This window comes from Lissotriton helveticus, chromosome 2_2, assembly GCF_964261635.1.
Source record: "Lissotriton helveticus chromosome 2_2, aLisHel1.1, whole genome shotgun sequence".
NCBI classification, from domain to species: domain Eukaryota; kingdom Metazoa; phylum Chordata; class Amphibia; order Caudata; family Salamandridae; genus Lissotriton; species Lissotriton helveticus.
The window spans coordinates 81,701,647-81,728,787 of record NC_136060.1 but is presented as its reverse complement, the minus strand read 5'-3'; the positions used below and the strand labels follow the sequence as shown (position 1 = coordinate 81,728,787).

The 27,141-nt window shown below is 46.0% G+C and overlaps 1 protein-coding gene across 7 annotated transcripts in view; it reads left to right on the top strand.

Annotated features, from left to right (window-relative positions):
- MICU3 (mitochondrial calcium uptake 3) overlaps positions 1-27,141 on the top strand; it is a 599,595-nt gene that overhangs the window by 424,667 nt on the left and 147,787 nt on the right. The gene's annotated exons all lie outside the window — the stretch shown is intronic.

The window sequence follows — 27,141 nt, the reverse complement described above, 5'->3', positions numbered from 1 at the left end:
AACCTTCACTTGACATTGCATAGTTCCTCATCAAATCTACCTGCTTATGTGTTCCTTCCTCATAATAATGGGTTCATGCCCTTGACCTGCAGTAGTAAAATGCTCAATGCACTACACTGCAATGCACTTCTTATGACCTCGCATATTACATCATTCATGACATGGTCAGTAACATCACTAATGACATCTCAAAGGACTTCACTGTTGACATCATCCCGTGAGTGCGTTTACTAAATGTTTCTCAGACTTTAAGGTAAATACTAAGCTACAGCGTAAGTTAAATTACTATTCTTTCTGTACCAGTTATTAGTCATACTATTTCTAACATATCTTATCTGAGTGGCTGTGTGACTGTATCCATGTGTGAGTGGATGTCTGAGTGGCTGGATGGATGTGTGAGTAGCTGTATAAATGTGTTAGTGGGTATGTGCATAGCTGTATGGGTGAGTAAGTGACTGTGAGTGGCTGTATTGGAGAGTGAGTGGGTGTGTGAGTGGCTGTATGGGCATTAGTGGCTGTGTGAGTGGCTGCATAGGTGTGTGAGTGGCTACATGGGTGACTTAGTAGTTGTGTGAGTGGCTATATAGGTGGGTGAGTAGTTGTTTAAGTATATGTATAGGTGAGTCGGTGTGAAGGCCATATTGCCGAGTGAATGTGCGAGTGGCTCTAAGATTGAGTGAGTGGGTATCTGAGTGGTTGTATGGATGTGTCAATGAGTATGTAAGTGGTTCCGTGGGTGTGTGAGTGGTTGTATGGGTGAGTGAAAGGCAGTGTGAATGGCTGTGTGGGTTGGGTGTATGAGTACCTGTAAGGTTTAGTGAGTGGCTGTGTGAGTTTCTGTATGAGTGATTGAGTGGCTATGCAATAGGCTGTAAGGGTGCATGAGTGGGTATGTGTATGTATGTCTATGAATGGATATGTGAGTGGCTTATTGGTGAGTGACTGGGTGCATGAGTGGCTGTATGATTGAGTTAGTGGGTGTGTTAGTGGCTGTATGAGTGAGTGGAGGTGTGAGTGGCTCTATTTGTGAGTGATTGGTTGTGTGAGTTCTGTTATGGGTCTGTGAATGGATATGTGAGGGGTTATGTGGGAGTGGGAGTTTGAGAGGTTTTGTGGGGGAGTGAGTGGGTGTATGAGTGGTTCTGTGGATGATGTCAACAGTGATATCAGTGATATTATTTGAGATGTCATTAGTGATGTCGCTGACCATGTCATGAGTGATGTAATATGTGAGTTCACACATTATAGTTAGCTCATGTAGCTATAACTCCTGAATTTCTCTGGTTTTGTATGAGTGATATCTGAGTCCCTGTGCCCTTTGTTTTTTTTTAATTCTATTTCCTAACTATAAAGTCCTTGTAACCTTTGTTTTTTCAGTGAATTTCTATGGTTTCTTAATGTCATTTCCTATCTGTAACCTTTTGAGAGTGAGTGTGTGATTACATGAGAGTCTCAGTGGGTGTGTGAGTGGGCTTGGGAGTGACTGCATATGTATCTCACTGGGTGTGTGAGTGTGTGCATGCGTGTCTGAGTGGGTCTGTGAGTGGGTGAGCGAATCTGAGTGGGTCTAGGAGTGGGTGTAGATGTCTGCATGGGTCTGTGAGTGGGTCTGTACATGGGTGTGTGAGTGTCTGAGTGGGTCAGGGAGTGGGTGTATCAGTGTCTGAATGGATCTGTCATTGGGTGTGTGTGTGAATGACTGAGTGTGTGAATGGGTGTCTAAGTGTCTGTGTGTGTGTCAGTATCTGTGCCAGTGACTGGGCCACAACGCACCTGCCCCTTTATCTAAAAAGAGTCCACAGATATCTACCCAAGTGTAGTACTTTCAACTGGTTAATTACTAAGTGCTATCTCCTTGGGTAAATGTCCACTACATATTCTGCACTACAGCTGCATAATGAAGCATGTGGAAATGTCCACATTGAACTTGTGTATATTTTGGCAATGTGCTTGTTCCTTGTATATCTTTATCCAGAAATTTGTTATAACATGAATCTTCCTATAGAGAAGACGACAAGAGTACAGCAAGGTAAATCTCCACCAAACAAGGGTCCTTCCTCTTAACTAAATAAAGTAAGTGATTCTTTGTTTGGTGGTAATGTCCTCCTATTCCTCAGCATCAAGAACTCCTCACCGAAATCGGCGGGAAATGCGATGGGAAGCGGTTTGTGAAGCTGTCCATCATCCTGGCTAAAGGCAGGGAGACCTTTGTATACTACTAAGGTGGGCAGGGCCAAATGGGCAATGTTTCCTAGTGATTCGCAAATTTCCATACTCGTAGTCATTTAAAGGGAAAACCATGGACTGTGCTCTCACCAGGACAGGACAAGAAGGAACCCACTCATCACAGTCATGCAGATTGCTTTCCAATAGATCAACAAGGCATTCACCTCCACAAAGCCTTTCAGGTCGTTTTTCAATATAGAATTGCTGAGAAAACGCACTTGCTTTGCCTTCACCAAGCCCAGGAGTTAGGAACATATGTCCTTTACAGAAGTGAAGCTTCAACTGGGGCACCTGCTATCTTTATACGTGTAAGCGCTTACTGTTAAGGTTTAATTTTTGTGAAATGTACATCAGTGCCACAACGACCCTGGGGACCCCATCCCCTGTGGCCTGCCCACAACTTAATGGGGGAAGAGGGGCTGCGCGACTCCCCTCTCCATGCCGAATTCATCCCCCGGGACCCCATCCCCCAGGGCTTAATAAATATTTATTTTTAATGGGGAAGGGGGACCATACGGCCCCCTCCCCGGGCCAAACCCCATCCCCCCTCGCCCTGCCCACTTTTCTCCCTGTGTACCCTGGAGCCCACCCAGGGCACACAGTGACCACTGTTGGGGACCACGGGGGAGCCTCAAGTCCCCCGTGGTCACAACCGGCTCCCCGCCTTCTGTGGGATCCGGCATTGCTACTGCATGCAGAGAGTTGCCGAAATTTCAGCTTCCAGCATACAGGAGCAATAGTTTAATCTGTTTCCCTTCCAGCATGTCTGCGGCAGGGAAAGAGATGAAACATCAGCTTCTAGCAAGCTGGAACACTTTGACAGCTCCCACCCACTGGAACGGCAGTGTTTGTTGTTGCTTGGCGAGAGCTGTCAGCTCCCGCCAATCATAAGCAAACAGCTATGTCCCAGGGGTGGGGACCTCAGGACATAGCAGCCACTGGAGGGTGGCGATCCCAAGGGCCATTATTTGCTCCAGAAAGGGGGGCTGCTCTGCCCCTCCTTCTTTACAACTCACGGGCCAGCCCTGGGAGGGGGTGGTCCCTGGGCAGTATATGGCAAGGCCCCCCTCCCACATATATTTTAAATGCTGGTCCGGGGAGGTGGTCTTTCCTGGAGCGCAAGGGGTCTGCATGGCCCCACGCTAATTATTGGTGTAAAGCCCCACAAAGGTGGTAGTCCCCAGGGCTCTGAAGTGCCCTTGGCGGTGGATTCCCGTGGCTCCCCTCCATTTTAATATTAACCCCCTGGGATTTGGTGGTCCCTGGGGCTCCCTTGAACCTGTAGAGGAAGTGTCGGAGCGGCCCTCCTGTATTTAAAATAATGCCTTGGGGAGGATTTTAAGTTGCAAGTCTACAAATGCACTTTTGGACAGTTGCCAGTTTCTTCCTTTTCAACGATTCTGTGCCTTCTGCCGTCTCTTAAAACACTTCTGGGGTGGGTGTCAGCTGGGCTTTGTGTATTTTCTCCAGACAGACACACACAAGAGAGCTTAGGTATGCCTGATCGGCCATTCACATCCTGATGGGCCATCACCACACTGATGGGCCATCCTGGGAAAGTAGGAGGGAGGAGCTGACACTGTTGAAAAGACTGACACTCTGCTGGACTCCTGCTTTGCTGTGCCTGCCTGCTGCCCTCCTTGCCTGGGAGGGAGAAGGACTGGACCGGCATCTCCACATCCCCAGAACCAAAGTGACTCAAAGGGCTTGCCTCCTGTTCTAAAGTCTTAGGGACATGAAAGACTTCCAACAACCCTGCTACAGCCTCTGAACTCTGTCAACTGTGAGTCATGCCCTTCCAAAAGTGGCCAGTGCAGACCTGGGTCCTTGGAAGTGGGTTTTCTGGCTATTTGCTGCAAAAACCACGCATCACGTCGTCGTTCCAGTTGGAACAGAGGCATCACCCCTCGATGCTGACACATCGCCGCTGAGGACAAAGACATTATATCGCTGGCTGCACGGCTCAATGACCATGCACCGCTTCATCGTAAAAGGTTCGACAATGATGCATCTCACTGCACGGATCCAAACCAATGCATCACCTACATCCAACTGGAACGACGATTCATCACCTCCTCTACTCTTCACATCGGGCCTTCAATGATGCCGCATCCTCCATTCAAAGGTACTTTTTCAGCGGGACAAGTTTGGTTCCTGTATCCGACACACACTACATCATGTTCGGCCTGAAATTTTGGATTTACCTCGTTCCAGCGCGACCAGATGTCCTGGGTTTGTGCTTTATGGTTTTAAGCACAATATTTGCAGATATTCTTTTAAAAACCTTAACACTGGTTCTACTTATTGAATTTCTGTTGTTTTGGTCTTGTTTTGTTCATTAAATTACGTTCTATTTTTCTAACTTGGTGTGGTTTATTTTTGTGTGGCGTTTCCACTATTTTAATGTTTTAAGTGTTGCACAAATACTTTACACATTGCCTCCTAAGGTAAGCCTGCATGCTCTGTGCCAAGCTTTCAGAGGGTGAGCACAGTTTAATTTATGGTGTGTATCTGACATACCCTGACTAGATTTGTCGTCCCTACTTGGACATGGTGTATACCTCTACCAAATAGAGACCACATTTCAAACATTGCCGATCAGCAGTGCAGTGAGGATAGGACTTGTGTTTGTGCAGTGCCTCACAGTAATTTGGTGTACACTACCATCCACATTTAAGACCAATTCAAATCAGTTCCTCCTGACTGGATTGGCATTTTTGTTTCTGCCCTCAATGTTTTTGCCCTCTATGATTGGCATTTTTTAAATGTATCTATTCTCCCTGATTGGCATTTTGAATTTTACAAAGTCCTGTCAAGAAGTTCGACATCTGCAACTGCAAAAATGAATGTTGAGCTGGCCAAAATTGAGTGGCACACTGTGGCCCAGCTCAAGGTTTTCTGCAAGGATTTTGGGTTTCCAGTAAAGACCACCACTAGGAAGGTGGAGCTGCAAAGGGTACAGAGAGCCTGGTCAGAAGCCCATGGTGCATTGAATGTGACCCAAGAGGAAGATGAGGATCTGGGGGAGGAGCTAGATGAGGAGGAGGAGGAGGAGGAGGAGGAGGAGGAGGATTTGGGCCAGAGCCCAGTGGAGGATCTTTGACTGCTGGGTGTGGAGGAAGGGGGACAGCATCCTTCCAGGATTGGAGATTTTACCCCGGGCAGGGAGCTGTGTGTCATCCAGAGGCATGTCCACAGAGGAGCTGGAAGACCGGAGGGAGGGGAGGAAACTAAAATTGGAGCCTGGCAAGTTAAAAATAGAACCAGAGCAAAGGAAACTGACTCTAAATACAGAGAAAGTTGATAATGGAGGAGATAATTTCTTTAGAGCATTTGGCTCATGAGAGGATCCTTAAGGAGCTGGACCTCAAGGCCAGGCAGGTAGAGGACAGCAGTGATTTGTGGTAGCTTTTGCTCAGTGTCCTCTGAGAGGATGGCCACATACCCAAGGGTTTCGGTTCTGAATTTGATGGTGGGAGACGACATAAACAGATGGTTTGAGGCCTATGAGAATGCTTTAAAGATGCACAAGGTCCCTGAGGAGGATTGAGGAGCTAGAAGATGGAGGCACTCTAGTAAGGGGAGGTACACCCTACTGGCCCCAGAGGGGGGTGACAGGATGAGGTATCTCTTCATGAAGGAGTCTCTAGTCGGGAAGTTTGGTCTGACCCCAGAGAAGTACAGACAGAAGTTCAGGGACAGTTAGAAGCTTTTCCAACAGACCGTAGATTGTGTGGATGATGGGCAGTGGAGTAAAGGAGGACCAGGGGCTGTATAATGTGATGGCAAAAGAGCACTTGGTAAGTCTTTGTTTTTCAGATATATGCCAACACCTGGTTGATAATAGGCTCAATGTTCCCAGGGAGCTTGCTAAGGAGGCAGGCCTCTGGGTCAGCACCAGGGTCCAAAAGAAGGATCTGGGAGTGACCCCAAGAAGGGTGGTTAAGGCTCCACCCAGCAGAGTGAGGGGGAGGTCAAGAGAGGTGCAGACGGCAAGGGGGTAGGAAAGGGATCTCTTGCCCTTTCTGAGAAACAGAGAGAAGGTTCTGCTGGGCGGTGGCCCAGGGCGCTTAATTTCAAACCCTGCTGCTTTGATTGTTCCCAGCTAGGACACAAGCAGGGGGATTCTGTCTGTCCAAGAAACCACCCACTGGTGTGGCCAATGTGGCCTTAGGGATAGGTAGTCCTCAGGGGCAGGTCATAGACCATGCCATGATCTCCCTTAGCTGGAAGGTGGGCACAGAGGTTGAGCTGATAATCTCTGAGAGTGGAAGTCATCACTTCCACCAGCTAGAAATGAATGGGGTACCATTCACTGCTCAGAGGGACACCGGGGCTAGCCTGAGCATGGTAGTGCAAAGGCTAGTTTCCCCAGAACTGTACACCGGCCAGGTGTGTAGTGTAACTCCAGCCCAGGAGCAGGACTTCTTCCACCCTATGGCCCAGGTATGCTTAGAGTGGGATGGTGAGATTAGCCAGAGGAGGGTCATAGTTAGCCCCCAGATGCCCACAGATTATAGACTGCATCCTACTTTCTAGGGAAAAAGTTTCCCGGATGTCAGGGGAACTGGGAAGGATGGCCACGTCAGGCGCCCTAACAGTTCAGTTCTCCTGGGGTGTACCCCTCCCAAGCGGAGAGCACAGGACTCCAGATGGAGGGGCAGGATGAATATCAACCCCTGTCTCCTGTTCAGCCTCAGGGTCCAGACCCTGAGCTAAATGACCAGTTTCAAGATACTACCCCTGAACTGGTGGGCGGTGGAGTGGAAAAAGGGTGCAAGGGCACCTGGGGCTACTGCCCCCCACTTTAAAAAATCACAGAGGTTAGAAACCCCTTGTTCGAAATGGGGGTCTCTAGTTAGCAGAGGTAGGTACCTTTTTCCAATTACGGACCCTTGCTTTGAGTCTGGGTAAGAGCAAAACACACTTTAGATAAGCCCTCCTCACTCTCTTGTTAGCTTGGCACGAGCAGACAGGCTTATCCCAAAGGCAATGTGTAAAGTATCTGCAATCAAAACACACAGTATTACAGTGTTAACAACACAAATGGACACCATAACAGTTTAGAAAAATAAAGTGTCTATCTAAACTCAACAAGACCAAAATAACAAAAAACCAACCTACAGGACTTCAAAGTAGAAATTTCAAGAATAAAGCTGGTAGAAAACAAATAGCTCCACCTGGGGCTATTGCAACATCGTGACAGCAATAAATCCAAAGTACGGCGCCAACCACGAGGTAGACGGCATCTGGCACACACTCACACGGACCGCCAAACAAACAGTATCTCTGGATAACAGTCTTTGATAGTGCACGGTGTGGTGGAGGTGAGGCTTCGGTGCCGGGGTCTAGGCCAGCCTACTGGCTGCCTCAAGGGAGGTGAGGCATTGTGTCTGCGAGGAGGCGACATGTCCAATCCAGGACAGGGGAAGTTGGTTGCGTCAGTGGTGAGGTGTCGGTTCCAATGAGGCGATGCAAAGTCAGAGAGTTCGCGGAGTCACCCACGGCGGTAATCTGCACGGCGATAACCGTGTCGGTGCGCTTGCATCTGGAAGGCCGATAACTGCAGGGGTCAGCAGGCGTTGAAGGGCTTTGGAGCTGCTGTGCAGACCGAGCAGTGCATTGTTCAGTTCTGGAGTGGTGTTGCTGGTCCCGGTGCAGGTCACGGCGTCACAGCAGCATCGCTGACTGTGTCGGAGGCAGGTTTTCTTGCTTCTTTCAAGTTGCTTCTAGCTCTCAACAGCAGGAACAACCTCCAGAGGCCTAAAACTGGAATAGGCACCTCCTGGCAGGTCAGAACTACTAGCAATAAAGTTCAGGGGAGCTGGGGGTGACGTCTTTGTGCCCCTGAGACTTCAGAACAGAAGGCCAGCACACACAGGCCCTTAGAGATTCTTCTTCAAGCAGGTTAACAGCAAAGTTCCAGTCTTTGTCCTTTCCTTGGCAGAAGCAGCAACTGCAGGTCAACCCCCACACAGCAATAGGGGCAAACACAGTTCTCCAGCTCTTCTCTCTGACAAACGTTCCTCTTGACTCCACAAGTGATCTTAAGTTCTGGTGTTTAAGGTCCACTACTTATATCCCGTTTTGTCTTTGTTCTTCTTTGTGCAAGGGTCTCTGAGCCCAGTCCAGACCAGTTCTGTCCTCACTGGTGAAGTATGACCACAGGGGTTGGAGACAGCATTGTGCAAGAGAGACAGGCAATATTCATGTGCAAAGAAAACTCCTCTCACTACTCTATACGCAGCCAAGGTGTATTCAGCTCAGCTCTGAGTGATCCAGGAAGGGGCAGGCACATCTCAAAGGGCTGTCTACAGTGAATGTACATCCCCAACCCCGGTCACTTCAAAACCATAGCCTAATCCATAAGCAGGTAGCGGAACACAGAGGGGCTGATTCGGAGCCCTTCCGACCGAACCGGAATGTGTGGGCCGGATCATTTCCGACCGAGCCATTCTGATGGACTCGGATTTCTGGATTGCGGATGTCAGGCTTGGTGAGCCTGTCCGCAGTCCGGAAATCCCTCAGTCGCCGCTTTACGACCGAGGGAGTACAATGGCAGCTTTTCACTGCCTTTTCGTGCCGGTGTGTCCGGCATGAAAAGGTAGTTGGAAGCTGTGTCTGGGGGCCCCCAGCAGGGCCCCCATGGGTGTGAGGCTGCCGGATGGCGGCCTGGGGCACCTATGGTGCCCCTCCGTTGATCCCTGCACCCTGTGGCAGGCACCTTGGGGTGCCGGCCGCAGGGTGCAGGGATGGACTGCACCCCTGCTTTCAACAATGCAGGCATGCATTCCGCTCGGAATGCATGCCTGTATTGTTAAGCATACGAATGCGACCGAACCCTGTGCGGTCGCATCGTACTAGCAAGGCTGTAACCGACGACAGCAGGTCGATCGGTTACAGCTCCTGGCCGATGTCGGACGGACGCATCAGAATTGGCCCCAGAATGGTTAAACAAGAAAATGCCTACTTTTTAAAAGTAGCATTTTCAAACACAATTTAACAACCAGCTTTACTAAAATATGTGTTATTATATTTGTGTCACTAATACAACATCGACTCCTATAATATCAAGCTACAAAATTATCGAGTAACTAATATTGTATACAAAAATATCAACAGCCAATACACAAAACTAAAATAACACAAACATCGATAAAACAAAAAAAACACAAATATTGATAACATTTAAATAACATATATCACAACAAAAACATCTATCTGCATAATATCAACAACACACACATTGAGAAACTACATACGAACTATACTAAAAAAGTAACAAAAATAAAATTACACTATTTTCAATAATATATACAAATAACATATCAAACATTAAAAACAAACACTTAAAAAATATAACATGAATAAAACTAAAACACAAATACACTTAAAAACAAAAAAATAAACACTACAACATAAAAAAATAATACAACTATCAGAAATAAACAAACACATATGTTGCATGTATAAAAAATATATAACATTTATTTACATATACATTTTAATTCTAATATTAAACAAAATAAAAACAGACATTATATAAACATAATTAACATTAAACAAATTGAATTATACCCGACCAAAAAATTTCAACTAAACGAACACAAACCAATGGAAAATTCTAACTAATTAAATAAACACTGTAAAAGCAATCAATTAATTAACACAAAATGTAATGTGAAACGGCCAAACACTTGAAAAGCACGAATGTTTGCGAGATAGAAAACAAAACAAAAAAGATCTACACAAACAACTAATCAGAAAAACTCATATAAAAAGTAAGAACAAATCTTTTTAAATCTATAAATAAAATTAGCTTAATAGAAAAAAATAACTAAATTAACTAAAACTATAATGTTTTCCTTTATATTTCATAGACTAAACTTCACTAAAACTCAACCTTGAAAATTCAAAACAACGATTTACTTCCAAAACTACAAAATCAACATTAACGAAAAATATAAAATAAAGTATATATCTAAACCAACAAATAGAGTTAACTGATGAAAACTAAAACATTTATTAAAAAAGCAAAACGTAACTAACAAATACATTCATTTTAATAGCTTCTACAGACCAACAAATCGACATCAATGAAATAAACTACATCAACTAAAAATAGTATTTTTTAACTAAATAAAAATAGAGACTTAGGGGTCTATTAGAATGTCAGGCGGATCGCCACCGCCCGCATGGTGGTGGTGATACGCCCGACATTCTCCTCCCCCCGCATGCCATTTCCCCTGCCATATTAAAATGGCGGGAGGGACCCCAGTGAACGGAAAGACCGTCTGCCGGTTTTCCGCTGGTCACACAGATAACCGGGCAGAAAAAGGGCCTGATATGGTGGCAGTGTCTGCTAGACCCCGCCATCCATTTTATGATGGCAGCGGGAAGCAGCCTTTCCCGTTGCTGCCACGGAAAGGCATTCGGTTTACTCAGTTTGGGGCCCATTGCGGGCCCCCAGGATGTGTGGGTGGGGGGCACATGGGAGGTACATTTGCATGGAGGACGTGGCAGGCACCGCAGGGTGCCTGCCACGTTGTGCATGCAAATGCGCACATGCCTTTTTTGTATTGCGACGGGTGCTGCTGACAGCACTGCCCGCCGCAATGCAAAAAATGTGGGATGCGCCCCCTAGTGTGGCGGGCGCATCCTAATTGGCCATATGGGACCGCTGCACCCTTAGCGGTCGGTCCCATTTCCCGGGTCGATGTCCTCCCGCCATCATAATAGACCCCTAAATAAACAAACTAAATGTAACATTTCAATAAAAATAACAAATTTACCTTTCTAACCAACAGAAAAAAAGAAACCAGTGAATAAACCACGAACATTGAAAAAATATCCAACAAGGAAAGCAAAACAAGATATATTTAGGTATATTTTTAAATAAAATAATTATATAAACATGTTTACTCTTCAATATTTAATAATTCATAAATAATATATATAAATATATTCATAGATAGACAAAGAAAATGACTGAAGGGCCAAAGTTCATCTCCTCACAAAAGAGAAAACTACTTCTGTGATACATCCTATACTTAGACACAAGAGAAAATAACAGGAAATAAAACCATTGGAAATGTTGTAAATACTACTCCACTTTTTGCAATGGGACAGCAATAACAGTAGAAATTGTTTTTATTAATGTCAGGGAACACAACCATCCCCCAATGTCACAGACATTGAAGTGAGAGATGCTTTAGAGACCATCAAAGAAGCAAGCATAAGCTCCCAATGAACAAGTACCCAAATATTTAAAAACATACTAACTAGGGTTCCTAAACATGTAATAGGACAATTACCATCCATCCCAACTCTAAAACACCTAATAGCAAGAACTAAAATTATCTACTGCTCAAACACCATGCTCCCCAAAAACTTTTGCAGAAATCGAAATATTACAAGAATACACAGTCACACACAAAGATGAAAAATTCTTTCTTTATGACAATAACGGTAATACAAAAAGTATTATCATCTTTGCCACCAGCATTCAAAAGTTAAAGCAGTGTGAAACATGGATGATGGATGGGACATTTAAAGATTGCCCTAAGCACTTTTACCAATTCTACACCATCCATTGACAATATGAAGAAACCAACATCCCCTCAATATACTCACTACTCCCCATCAAACAAAATTATTTCTACATAGAACTCTTTACAGTAATAAAACAGACAAAAAAACTTCCTACAAAAAGTAATACATTTCGAACACACAATGATTTGGTCAATTTCAGAAATATTTCCACATACTGCAATACCAGGTTGATATTATCATTTCAACCAAAGTATCTGCAGACATGTGCAAATATCTACCCAACTTTGCCTGTCAAATCAAAATACTAATAGCCTTGGCCTATGTACCAACAGGTGAAGTAGCCAACCATCTATAATATACTCATTGAAAGGCCTTTCTACCAAGCCAGCAAAGCAAAACTAACACCCTTGCCTGACTACTTTGAAGCCAGCTGGGTAGGAAGACAAAATAGGTCAGGGCACCGAAGACAACCAAAGTTCCAAATCCACTGGTGGAAAGTCTTTGATAGCACCATAGCACAGAAAGCTAAGACAAATAATGCAGTGGAAGGAATGCATAATGCCTTCCAAGTCTCAATAGGAAGAGGACAACCAACTTTACACAAACTAATAAAAGCCATCAAAAAAGAACCAAGCTATCCAGAACTAAGGGACTTTTTCAGGCCACCACCGTAGCGGAGATTGAGTCCGACCGCCATGCATGCCGCGTCCCGCCCATGATATTATGATGTGACCGCCGCATGCATGGCGGTGATTCGGTCCGACCGCCATGCTTCCAGCGGTCCCGCCCATTGAATAATGAAGGGCCCACCTCCGCAGCGGTCGCATTCTCCAGCGTGACTATTGTGGCGGGCGGTGCTCGGAGACACCGCCATCCATATTAGCATAAATGCGGGGACATGCCTTTCCATGGCTGCCTTGCCGCTAGGCAAAGGCATGCGGTTAACAGATTGGGGGGCCATAGCGGGCCCCCAGGGATTCTGGGGTGGTGGGGGGTGCACATGGAGGGTACCTATGGTACCCCCCTGCATTTCAATGTACAACGTGGCAGGCACCGCACGGTGCCTGTCGCGTTGTGCATTGAAACGCACAACTTGCATTTGTGGCATTGGTGCGGAATGTTACAAATGGGGATGCGCACGCCAGTGTGGCGGGCGCATCCTAATTGTTGGTGCAGGAACGCCGCATGCATTGCGGGCAGTCCCGTTTCCCAGGGCTATGGCGGGCGGACAAAGTCTGCCCACCATACTAATGAGCCCCAAAGTATCATATTTAATATATTAAAATGTATATTTCTTTGATGTACTCACCTTCAACATATACAATTACAAGAAGACTATTGTAAATGTGCAACCAATGTAACAATGATTAAGTAAAAAAATGCAAAAATATATTTGATTTTTAAAAAAAATGATTTAATATATTAAATATTAGTTTTTTAGATAATATACTTAATAATAATAAAATGTACAAACTATAACAGTGTAAAATACATACTATATAATTTTATGACCAATTCAATTCTCTAAAATGTATTTAAAAAACATGTAAAAATAAATGTACTAAAATGTTTAATTTTCCTTAAAACAAATAAATATCTGTCTATAATAAAAGAACTGAAAATATACTTACTTGACTATAACATAACTATGCTTCATAAAAATTTACCATTTTTCAAAACTGTTAAACAATATATATCTAAAAATATATTTGTAATGTTGCAAATGCACATTAAAAATATATATTAAACTATTTTATGCTTTATAATTAATTCTGAATAACATCAAAATGTGTTAATCATGCTTTTCGATATTTTCAAAAATTGTATAACAAAAATGAATAAAAACTTTAATTGTAAACAACTAAATAATAAATTCATGTTTTTGTATATAAAAATGTTAACAAAAACTGACCCACATCTCCTTTCTTATGTTTAATTTACATATAAAGTCTACAAAAATGCTACATAATAAACCATGGAAAATTTCTATTCCAACTCCACACCAAATAAACTCAGGGAAAGTGCTGGATAATAAACCATGAAAAGGTTCTATTCCAACTCCAAACCAACTTAACTCAGAGAAAGTGCTGGATTTCCTCACTTAAGGGGTCCAAACGCAGGGGTAAGGAGTGACCGCTCGAGCCTGCCCCAGGCGAGGTCGCCCCACTTCCGCCGCTCCTGCCTGCTGTTGCCAGCACGCTGCCCTGCTGACTGCTGCGCACTTCCTGCTACCACCTCCGTTTTTTCGCCGCTGTTTGCCATCTGCTGCGTGCCTGGTTTGCCCTTTGCATTTCGCCTGTTGTATTTCACACTTGTTCCCCTTTTGCCTTCTGTAACCTGCTGTGTGCCTGTTGTTTCCCCTGTCCGCCGCCTGTGTACTTAGCATCTGTTCCCCTTCCCCCTTTGCCTTCTGTACCCCTCTCCCCCCCTTCTGCTGCCCTCCCCCACCTGTGTGCTCCCTCCAGCCGCCGGATGACCCAGCCGCCGCTGAGCCGCCCTCGGTCCTCCTTCCCGCCACTGCCCTCTGGCGTCTCCGCCCCCCTCCTGCCCATTGGCCGCCCCGCTCCCGCCACCCAGCTGACCCACCCTCCCGGCTCCTCACTTATGAGGCCCCCGAAGCGACCGCGCAGCGGAAGCGCGCAGCGGGAGCACCGACGGAGCGCCGAAGGTGCGCCAAAGGTAAGCCCGTCCGCGCCTGGACCGTGCCCAGTGCCAGGACCCCTGACCCCCACCGACGCAAGATGACCCGACTGACCTACGACGCCACCGAACTCATCGCACTCAACACCGGTAGACTCCCGGGGTGCTACCGAGCCGCCCCAAGACGCACCCACGGACCCTTCTGCTGCCACTCCTGCAAGTTCACCTGCATCCGGACCTGCACCGCACCAGCACCGACCAAGCCGAACTCCAGCAGCAACCACCTCAAGTGCATCCTGCTCAACATCCGCTCCGTCCACAGACACGCCGTCGAGCTCTGGAACCTGCTCGACACCACAGCCCCAGACGTCGCCTTCCTCACGGAAACCTGGATGAACGCCTCCTCAGCGCCCGACATCTCCATCGCCATCCCGGACGGCTACAAGATCATCCGGAGGGACCACGTCAACCAGACAGGAGGAGGCATCGCCATCATCCACAGGAACTCCATCCGCATTACGGCAAACACCGACGACACCCTCGCACCCACCGAACACCTGCACTTCCAGATCCACATCAACCCCAAGACGACCCTCAGAGGCACCCTCATCTACAGACCCCCGGGACCACGTTCACAATTCAGCGAGGCCATCGCTGACTTCATCAGCCATCCCCTCCACTGACTACATCCTCCTCGGGGACCTCAACTTCCACCTGGAGAACAACAACGACCGCAACACCACCACCCTGCTGGAAAACCTCGCCAACCTCAGACTCAAGCAACTGGTAACCACCCCCACCCACTATGCCGGACACACACTCGACCCCGTCTTCTCTTCCAGCAAGGACATCGCCTTCAGCCACGCCACCGGACTCCACTGGACGGACCACAGCTGCGTCCACTTCAGCTTCAGAAGGACCACGATCCACCACCACCAGCAACAGGTTGCACGCAGAAGCTGGAACAAGATCACAGCCGACCAGCTCGCGACTTCCCTGAGCAAGAACCCACCCACTAGCGCTAAGAACCCCAGCCAAGCGGCCACCAACCTCACAAAGTGGATCAGAGACTGCGCAGACAACCTCGCCCCTCTGAAGACCCCGCCCAGCAGACCCGGCAGCAAGAGAGCCCCATGGTTTACCACCGAACTCAAGAGCTCCAAAAAGAACTGCAGAGCCCTCGAGAAAGACTGGCGCAGAGACCCTACACCGGACAACATGACTGCCCTCAAGATCGCCACCCGGAAACACCACCAACTGATCCACGCCACCAAGAAAACCGCATTCAAGGACCGACTGGACAACAACGCACACAACAGCAAGGAACTCTTCAACATCGTCAAAGAGCTCTCCAACCCCGCCGGAACCAACGACATCACCCCTTCGCAAGACCTCTGCAACTCCCTCGCCTCCTACTTCCACAACAAGATCGCGGATATACACAACAGCTTCAGCACTCAACCGACGCACACCACGACCGAACCACCGCCCCTCACCACCACCCTCAGACCTGGACCCCGATCAGCACCGAAGAAACCGTCCGCACGATGAACTCCATCCACTCCGGATCACCGACCGACCCCTGCCCACACCACGTATTCAACAAGGCCGACGCTGTCATCGCACCCCACCTGCGGGACATCATCAACACCTCCTTCGACACCGCCACCTTCCCGGAGAGCTGGAAGCACGCCGAACTCAGCGCTCTTCTAAAGAAGCCATCGGCCGACCCCACCGACCTCAAAAACTACTGCCCCATCTCGCTGCTCCCGTTCTCTGCTAAAGTCATCGAGAAGACCGTCAACAAACAGATGGCCGCCTTCCTCGAGCCGAACGGCTCCCTCGACCGCTCGCAGTCTGGCTTCCGGGCCAACCACAGCACCGAGACCGCACTGATCGCAGCAACCGATGACATCCGAGCCCTGCTCGACAACGGAGAAACAGCGGCCCTCATCCTCCTGGACCTCTCAGCGGCCTTCGACACTGTCTGCCACCGCACCCTAGTGCAGCGCCTCAGCAACGTCGGAATGCAGGAGAAGGCACTGGAGTGGATCATCTCCTTCCTCGCCGGAAGAACACAGAGAGTGCGCCTCCCCCCGTTCAGATCAGAAGCCACCGAAGTCATCTGCGGCGTCCCTCAAGGCTCCTCACTCAGCCCAACCCTCTTCAACGTCTACATGAGCCCCCTCGCAGCCATCGCACGCCAGCACAACCTCAACATCATCTCCTACGCCGACGACACCCAGCTGATCCTCTCCCTCACCAACGACCCTGCCACCGTCGGAGCCAACCTACACGATGGGATGAAAGAGGTAGCCGAATGGATGAAGAACAGCCGCCTGAAACTGAACTCAGACAAGACGGAAGTCCTCATCCTGGGCTCCTCGCCCTCCGCCTGGGACGACTCCTGGTGGCCCCCCGCCCTGGGCACCGCACCAAAACCGACAGACCACGCACGCAACCTGGGCTTCATCCTGGACTCCTCCCTCTCCATGACCAGACAAGTCAACGCCGTCTCCTCGTCATGCTTCAACATCCTGCGCATGCTACAAAAGATCTTCCGGTGGATCCCCACCGAGACCAGGAAGACGGTCACCCAGGCCCTCGTCACCAGCCGTCTGGACTACGGCAACTCCCTCTACGCCGGAACCACCGCCAAAATCCAGAAGAGACTCCAGCGGATCCAGAACACCTCAGCACGACTCATCCTGGACATCCCCCACCGCAGCCACATCTCCGGACACCTGAGAGACCTGCACTGGCTCCCGGTCAACAAGAGAATCACCTTCCGTCTCCTCACCCACGCACACAAAGCCCTACACAACCAAGGCCCAGGATGCCTCAACTTCTACGCCCCCAAACGCCAGCTTCGTTCGACCAGCCTCGCCCTCGCCACCGTCCCCCGCATCCGAAGAACCACCACAGGAGGAAGATCCTTCTCCTACCTCGCCGCCAAGACTTGGAACTCCCTCCCGACCCACCTCCGCCTGGCCCAGGACCATCTCGCCTTCAGGAAGCAGCTCAAGACCTGGCTGTTCGAGCAGTAGCGGACCCCCCCCAGCGCCTTGAGACCCTCCGGGTGAGTAGTGCGCTATACAAATGCTTTGATTCATTGATTGATTGATTGATAATAAACCATGAAAAATTACTATTCCAACTCCAAACCAGCTAAACCAGAAAGTTCTGGATAAGGAAAGTGCTGCATAATAAATCATAAAATTACTATTTCAACTCCAAACCAACTAAACTCAGGGTAAGTGATGGATAAAAAACAATGAAGAATTACTATTCCATCTCCAAAACCAACTTAACTCAGGGAAAGTGCTGGATAATAAACCATAAAAATTACTATTCCAACTCCAAACCAACTAAACTCAGGGAAAGTGCTGGATAATAAGCCATAAAAAATTACTTTTCGAACTCCAAACCAACCAAGCACAGGGAAAATGCTGGATAATGAACCATAAAAATGTACTATTCCTAACTAAAAAACCTACTAAACTCGCAGTAAATGCTGGATAATAAACCATATAAAATTAATAGTCCAACTCCTGACATAACTGAAGTCAGAGAAAGTGCTGGCTATTAAACTAAAAAAATTACTATTTAAACATCAAAGAAAATAAACTAAGGGAAAGTTCAAAATAATTTTAACATTTTGAACATATAAAACATTTTATATTTCAAAACTATGAAAAAAACATACATTTATAAAAATATACAATTTGTTTTTAATAATTTAACACAAACATTTCTTAAAAATGTTAAAAACATTTTAAAAAATACATATCAATTACAATATTTAAAACAAAAATGTAATTTTTAATAATATTTGAATTTGTCTTTTTATAAAAATTAAATAAATGTAATTTTTGCTTTCTAAATTTATCATTTTTTATCAAAATGTAAATTTCTTAATTTTTGAATTTTTTAAAATTAAAACAAATTACAAATATTTTAAGCATTTGTAAAACAAATACAATAAAATGTAATCTATACATAAAAATAAACATAATTTTACTAACATTTATTGAAATCATTTTTAAAATGTAAACAATATTTTAAATTTTTATATAATTTACATTAAAATATTTACACCTCAAAAAACCTTTAAAAATGTTATAAACATTTATTTTTCAATTTTTAATTAAAAAACGTGTAATTTTGTAATATATATTACTTTTTTGAATTACTCTCCACCCTTATTCCCTATAATCCAACATCCCGATCCTAAAAATAGGTGAAAATACAATAAAAACATACATTTTGACATTAAAAAAAGGTATATGAACATATGAAATAACTACTACTAAAATATTAAAAAACAGGATTTAAACTTAAAACAAAAAAAGTAGAAATAGTTGATATTATTTACAACAATATTTTTCACATCAATATTTTCAAAATCGATATTTCTAAAATACACAAAAAACAATATTTTTAACAATGAAATACCTTACCTCGATATTTTACAGCATCGATATTCTTGACTCGATAATTATGCAACTCGATATTTCTCCATCGATATTCTGTCTCTTCACCATTAAATTCTGAGTTCAGAAGGCCTAAACCCAATTTCGCTATTGTTTCCCAATGGAAAGTTATATTAATAAGATGTTGCACAGTAACTCCCATGTTAGCTTATGGTAGAGATAGCCTTTCAGTGGTGAAAATCGAAATTGGCAGTATTTCACTTTCAGGCCATGTAAAACACTCCAGCACATGTCCTACCATTTACCTACACAGCACCCTACCCTGGGTGATACCTTTGGCATACCTTAGGGGTGCCTTACATGTAAAAAAAGGGAAGGTTAGGGCCTGGCAAGTGGGTGCACTTGCCAGAACGACATGCAGTTTACAACTGCGCACAGAGACTGCAGTGGCAGGTCTGATATACCTTTTCAGGGCTACTCATGTGAGTGCCACAATGAGTGCTGCAGGCCCACTGGTAGCATTTTACAGGCCCTGGCACACTCAGTGCACTTTACTAAGGACTTATCAGTAAATCAGATATGCCAATCATGTTCACAATTTACACAGAGAGCATATGCCCTTAGGCACAGATTAGCAGTGGTAAAGTGCCCAGAGTTCTATAGCCAACAATAACAGGTCAGGAAAAAATGGGAGGATGAAGCAAAATGTTTGGAGCTAACCCTGCAAAAAGGACCAAGTCCAACACCACTGGATGGCCTAGGGCTTGGCTCTGTACACTGACAGCTGTCAGTGGCCTCTATTGGATGTTGTCCTTTTGGACAGAATTTTCCCTGATTTGGGGACAGAAGTCTGGGCCAAGGGATGGAGTGGACCAAATCACTTTGTTGACCATGGTGGTACTGTCTGCCTTCAGGGATAAATCTGTGAACAAAGTACGGTTAGGTGTTGCACAGATGGGGTCCACAGGTGAGGAGAAGAGTTTCCCATGGGTCAGTTTAGCGGCTCAGGAGAGTATCGACTGAGGGATCCAATTAAGAGGTTCATTACGAAAGTCCGCCCGCCACCGTAATGGTAAACTGGACTGACCGCAAGAGGTGCGGCGGTCCCGCCATGGCAATTAGGATGCCACAGCCACAGTGGAGGTGGCATCCCATATATATATTGCATTGTTGCGGGCGGTGTTGTAAGCAGCACCCGCCACAATGCAATATATGCATGTTGTGCATTGGCATGCACAACGTGACGGGTACCGCGCGGTGCCTGCCACCTTCTGTATGCCAATGTTGGGGGGTGCCATGGGTACCCCCAAGTGCATCCCCCACCCCTCCCCCGGGGGCCCCCAACGCGCCCCCAAAGTGAACACTGAATGCCTTTCCATGCAGAGGCTCTGCCATGGAAAGGCATTAAACCGCCAACATCATAATATGGATGGCGGTGCCTGTAAGGCACCGCCACCATATTGCTGGCCTTTTCAACCCGGTAGGCAATAGTGATGATTGCCCATCAGCGGAAAAGCGGCAGATGGTCTTTACGTCCGCCACGGTACCCCCCGCCATGCTAACGTGGCCGAGCGTAAAAGACGGTCTGCCGGGGAGTTTTGGTGGGCAGATGTCCACCGCCGGTAGGGCGGTGACGATCCGCCCACCATGGTAATGGGCCCCTCAGTACAGTGGGACCTAGAACTGGCATGTGCCCCTGCGGTAGTGCGTCATTGTCCATGTTCCATCGCCTAACTAGGGAAGTCCATCAAGCTACTGGTTAGTCTACCCTGGCTTTAGGCTGGATTGGAGTTGTGTTGGAGCTGTCGGACCTCCTTTTTCTTGACTTTAGGACTCGGGTACTGTGTCACTGCTAGCTAGTGCTAAAGTACAGGTACTCTCTCCCTAAAATGTGGTATAATTGGCGTAGCCGCGATTGGCATATTTAAATTACTTATAATTCCCTTTTGAAGTGCACTGCGTATGCCTAAGGCCTGTAAATTAAATGCTAGTATTATGCCTGCGATTCAGAAAAGGGGGTGGTGATGAACAGAGTGTCTGAATTAAGCAGACCACTCTTACCCAGTCCAAAGATCAGGGCTTGATCCATCACCGTTATTTAGCTCACTGCCCCATCCCAGCTCAGAACCTGGCTATATGCAAATTAGTCTGTCCCTGGCCCAGTGCATCATGGGAACAGGGCAGACCAAACTACCAAGCCAATTTTTCACCAGAAAGGAGACAAGCTTCCGGGGAAGGGTATACTCAGATGTGAGTCCCTTGCTCATTGCACCATCAGGATTCAAGCAAGCCGGGCCGACGACGGCTGAAAAGCCAGAAACCGGTCCCCGGAAGCTTGTTTCCTTCCCAGTATAAGAATTGGCTTGGTAGTTTGGTTTGCCCTGTTCCCATCATGTACTGGGACAGGAACAGACTAATTTGCATGTAGCCAGGTTCTGAGCTGGGATGGTGCAGTGAGCTAAAAAACGGTGATGGATCAAGCCCTGATCTTTGGACTGGGTAAGAGTGGTCTGCTTAATTCAGACACTCTGTTCATCACCACCCCCTTTTCTGAATCATTTTGTCCACCATAAGCGTGGAAGGGTATACTCAGATGTGAGTCCCTTGCTCATTGCACCATCAGGATTCAATCAAGCCGGGCCGACGACGGCTGAAATGCCAGAAACCGGTCCCCGGAAGCTTGTTTCCTTCCCAGTATAAGAATTGGCTTGGTAGTTTGGTTTGCCCTGTTCCCATCATGCACTGGGACAGGAACAGACTAATTTGCATGTAGCCAGGTTCTGAGCTGGGATGGTGCAGTGAGCTAAAAAACGGTGATGGATCAAGCCCTGATCTTTGGACTGGGTAAGAGTGGTCTGCTTAATTCAGACACTCTGTTCATCACCACCCCCTTTTCTGAATCATTTTGTCCACCATAAGCGTGGAAGGGTATACTCAGATGTGAGTCCCTTGCTCATTGCACCATCAGGATTCAAGCAAGCCGGGCCGACGACGGCTGAAATGCCAGAAACCGGTCCCCGGAAGCTTGTTTCCTTCCCAGTATAAGAATTGGCTTGGTAGTTTGGTTTGCCCTGTTCCCATCATGCACTGGGACAGGAACAGACTAATTTGCATGTAGCCAGGTTCTGAGCTGGGATGGTGCAGTGAGCTAAAAAAACGGTGATGGATCCAGCCCTGATCTTTGGACTGGGTAAGAGTGGTCTGCTTAATTCAGACACTCTGTTCATCACCACCCCCTTTTCTGAATCACTATTATGCCTGCAGCACTGGTTCTGCCACCTACTCAAGTTGCCCTTTAAATCGGTCTCATGTCATTCACTGCAGAGCCTGTGTGCGTAGTTTTAAACTGCCATGTTGACCTAGCAAGTGTACCCTCTTGCCAGGCCCAACCCTTCCTTTTTAAATCATATTGGACATGTCTATGGTTGGTCCTGGTTCACCCCAAGTGCAGGGTGCAGTGTATTTAAAATGTTGGACTTGTACTTTTAGGTTTTACATGTCCAGGTAGTGAAAAACTCTTAAATTCATTTTTTACTACTGAAAGGCCTATCTCTCTCATGGATGAACATTGGATTACCTAATTACATTTTATAAGTGTAAGTTCCAATTGTGAAAAGATAGATATTTCGTGTTTGATGTCTCTGGACTCTCAATTTAAAATAACTTATGAAAAATTGTGATTTTATGTTGCAGCCTGGAAATTACATTCTTTGAAAGTTGCCATTTTCTTACTTAAAGCATTCTCAGTCTTTTACATGTCTCTGAATACAAGTCTGGGGTGGGTGACAGTTGGGCTTTGTGCATTCCCTCCTGACAGCCACACGCAAAAAGAGCTTAGGTGTGTCTGATGGGCTATTAATATCCTTATGGGCCATCACCAGGCTGATGGGCTATCCTGGCAGGATGGGATATGGTTTTGCCTGTCCCCACACTAAGGAGCTGCATACCCCTCCTCTGTAGTGAGTCTGAAGCTAGGGCAGGAAAGGCAAAGACTATGTGCACTTCAAAGGGCTCTCTCTGAAGTCTCCCCCAATTCAAAGGCACAGCCGTGTATAAATACTGGACCCCTGACATTACCAACTCAGTACACTCCTTGACCAGAGGACATTTGGTCAGGAAGGAGGACTGTTGTGCTACTGAAATTCTGCATTCTGTCCGTCATCTGTTCTGCTTGCATTTATCGCCCTAAGTGGGAAGGTTATGCCCAGACGTGGGTCCCATGCTCACTATGCCACCGGTTTCAAGCTAGCCTGGCTGATGAGGGGGTGATACCCCTAAATCGGTCCCAGATGCTTGTTTCTGGTCCAGGGAGGACCTGGCCTAGCAGGTTGCACTGGACTGTTCTCACGGGGAGCAGGATAAAGACTGATTTGCATCTGGCGGGGTGCAAACTGGAATGGCATGGTGAGCAAAAAGCAATGGATTTAACCCAGATCTGTGACTGGCTGGGGGTGAATGTTAAGTCCATCATCTGTTCTTTTATCTGAAAGTACTATCCCTCTGCTGGTCTTTGCTGGACTCTTGTTTTGCCGTGCCTGACATGCTGACCTCATTGCCTGGGAGTGAAAAGGACTGTACCAGCCAGCATCTCTACATCCCTATAACCAGAGTGACTCCTGTTCTGAAGTCTCAGGGAAATCAAAGACTTCCAATCCTGCTAATGTCTCTGAACTCTGCCAACTGTGAGCCCTGCCCTGCCAAGAGGTGCCAATCCAGTTCTGGGCCCTTAGATGTGGGTTTTCTGACTGTTTGCTGCAAAAACCAAGCATCGCCATCATTGCGCCAGTCGGAAGTGGCAAATCTCCCCTCCACACCGATGCATCACCGCTGCCGCTGAGGACAAAAACATCTCATCACCAGCTGCACGGCTCAACGATGACTCATCACCTTTATCATAAAGGGTTCGCCGTTAACGCATCTCCGACTGAGCGGATCAGAACTGACACATCGCCTACATCCAGCCAGATTACCAGCGACACATTGCCTCCATTGCTCCTCGCATCAGGTCTTTGACAATGATGCATTCTCCATCCAAAGGTGCTTTTTCAATGGGACAAGGTTCGTCCTTATATCCATCCCGCTCTCCATAGCAGTCGGCCTGAACTTTTGGAATTACCCCAGTCAAGCATGACCAGATGTCCACGGTTGTCGCTTTATGCTTTTAACGACTATATTTGCATATATTCTTTAAAAATTAATTACTCTGGTTCCTATTATTGGATATTTGTTCTCTTGGTCTTGATTTGTTAATTAAATTATGCTCTATCTTTCTAACCTGGTGTACATCATTTTCGTATGGTATTTTCACTATTATACCGTTTTCAGTGTTGCACAAATACTTTACACATTGCCTCCTAAGTTAAGCCTGCATTCTCTGTGCCAAGCTACCAGAGGGCAAGCACAGGTTAATTTATGGTTTGTGTTTGACTTACCCTGACTGGGGATGTGGTCCCTACTTGGAGAGGGTGTATACCTCTGCCAACTAGAGACCCAATTTCTAACACTATCAATGCATCCTTTTCAAATACCGTAGGGGCATCAATGTGTGTAACTTGCACAAACTGTTTCCGCTTTTGTAAAATGCTAGATATGGACAGGGTTTGCCCCTTTGTGAATGAAACATTTTTACTCCTTGAAATACTTAACTTCGAGTAGCTTTAGACAAGAAAATCTGTGTTTTGATTATTTATCTAGAATTTGATGGGTTTTTTTATGACTCAAACTCAAGCCTTAAATATGAACTAGTTATCATTCAAGACTGTATTTACTGTCTACTTCAAATATGTGATAATTCTCTAAAGTAAATCAGCATTTTAGTATTGCAGCTTTAGTAACAGTAATTCACAGAGCAATACCTTCAAATGCAAGCAAGAGGATCTCAGTGCTATGCTTTTAACAATCTGTGCTGTGACATAATGTTCCACAGTGTTTATACTTGATAAAGGAATCAATATGGAAGTGTGCCTAGAGCCCTCTCTGTCGCAATGGCAACAGAGGTCAAAAGAAACAACATAAATTACACGCGAAAGAAATAATATTATAGAAACAAATGTGTTATATGGAGTTGTGGAAAAATATGAAGCTGGCTGCTATTATTGAAGAATTAGTCTTTTCTATCTGTTAATCACTGCCCTTTTAAATCACTCAAGATTATCACTGAAGAATAGATCAACTAGAACTCAACACGAAAGTTCATCATACTTGAGGGAGGGTTACAAGACTCTAATCCCCTCGACCCATTTCCACATTGTCAATAAACCTCAGATAACAACAGTAAGTGAGTATTGTTAGACTGCTATGTAAGGACCTTTGCCAGGAAGGAGTTGGACGTATGAGATCCAGTCTTGGCAGTAGAGTTCATAATTTGGTTCCGTTTCAAATGTATTTTATTGACTTGTAAGGCACACAGATGTTAAGAGCCGTGCTGCAACCTGTATTGAGTGAATCACGCCTATATGTTTATTTTTAATTTATTTTATTTTAAATATTTATATAGCGCAACATATACCCGGAGGCGTCAAGGCGCTTGAGAAGACTACATCAGGTGAACGTTGACTGTGCATCAGCTCAGACCAGCTCCAGGTTACAGGGTAAAATGCCAAGTTTTAAGGCCTCTCCTAAAAAATTACAGGTCAGGGGTGTTTCTCAAATCAAATGGTAGCTTATTCCCCCATCTAGTGGAAATACTGAAAAAGCTTTTACCACCCCATCTTTGAAGACAGAAGGTGGGTTCCTCTACTAGCTTCAATGAGGTCGAGTGCAGGGTTCGACAGGGGGTGTACCATGTAAACGCTTCCTCGCATAGTAAGATCTGGAGCCCTGCAATGACTTGAAGGCAATACACATGGCCTTGAACATTATGCGCTTTTCCATGGGTAACCAATGTAACGTTTTAAGAGCATGTTTTGCTGATGTAAATTTGGCTAATCCAAAAAGCAGTCTTGCTGCAGAGTTCTGAAGAACCTGAAGCTTAACCAGCACAGATTTGTTTACTCCTACCAGAAGCCCATTAAAATAGTCGAGTTTTGAAAGGACTAAGGCTGACATCACTGTTTTTTTGTAGGTTTCCTGGAATGAAGGGGAACACTTTCCTTAAAATTTTCAAGATGAAGAAAATGAATAAAGTAAGCCTTTTTATGTGCAGGGAGAAGGAGAGAGAGGAATCCATTATAACTCCAAGATGTTTGGCTTTGACCACGGGAGTGGGAGCCGCTCCAAGTTCTGAAGGCCACCTATCTGCGGACCAAAAAGTGGTGTCTTTACCAAAGGGCAACACACCTCCGTTTTACTTGAATTCAATTTGAGGCAGTTCTTGGCCATCCATTCACTGACACTACTCATGCAGCCCTTAAATTTTAATGCTGTGTCCTGCTTATTACTTGAGATTGTAATGATTATCTGTGTGTCATCTGCGTATGACACCAATTTAAACCTGTGCTTTTTTATCAGGCGAGCCAGGGGAGCGACATAAATGTTGAAAAGGGTGGGGCTCAGCGAAGAGCCCTGGGGGACCCCACATGAGAGTCTAAAAGATTTTGATTTAAAGCCACCCGATTCAACAAATTGCTCTCTACCCTGTAGGAAAGATTTCATTAATGTGAGGGCCGTGCCACCAACTCCAGCCTCACAGAGTCGATTGATTAGAATGCTGTGATCTACCATATCGAAGGCATTTGACAGATCAAGCAGTATCAAAACTGCTGATCCGCCTTTGTCAACTGCCATTCCGATTTCCTCTGTAGCGTTGAGCAAGGCAAGTTCAGTACTATGTTGTCGTCTGAAACCATACTGTGTCGGATCAAGGACTTGATTGTTCTCGATATAAGTCCCTAATTCCTGGTTCATGTGTTTTTCCAGGATCTTCGCCGGCAGGGGTAGACAGGAGATGGGGCGATAGTTACCTACATCCAGTTTGTCTAGGTCAGACTTTTTTAAAAGGGGTAGTATAGATGTCCTTTTCCATGAGGAAGGGAAAATTGCAGTTTTAATGACAGTGTTCAGGACTTCCATAAGAGGAAAGGCTAAAGTCTCAACTAACCTGTGGCTAATGTTAGGAGGGCAGGGATCTAGTGGGGACCCTGACCTGGTTGCTACTAAATATTTAACAGTTAGTTCCTGAGACATTAGTGTAAAATTAGGGCGATCGGGCGGGATATCACCATGTGCCAGGGTGAACGTGTCAGGACAAAGCTTTGTCGTCTCGTTTGAGGAAGCCTGGTTCAATGGGGTATCGCCCGAATGGGTCATGACTGTATTATAGATAGTGGAGACTTTGTCCCAGAAATGAGAG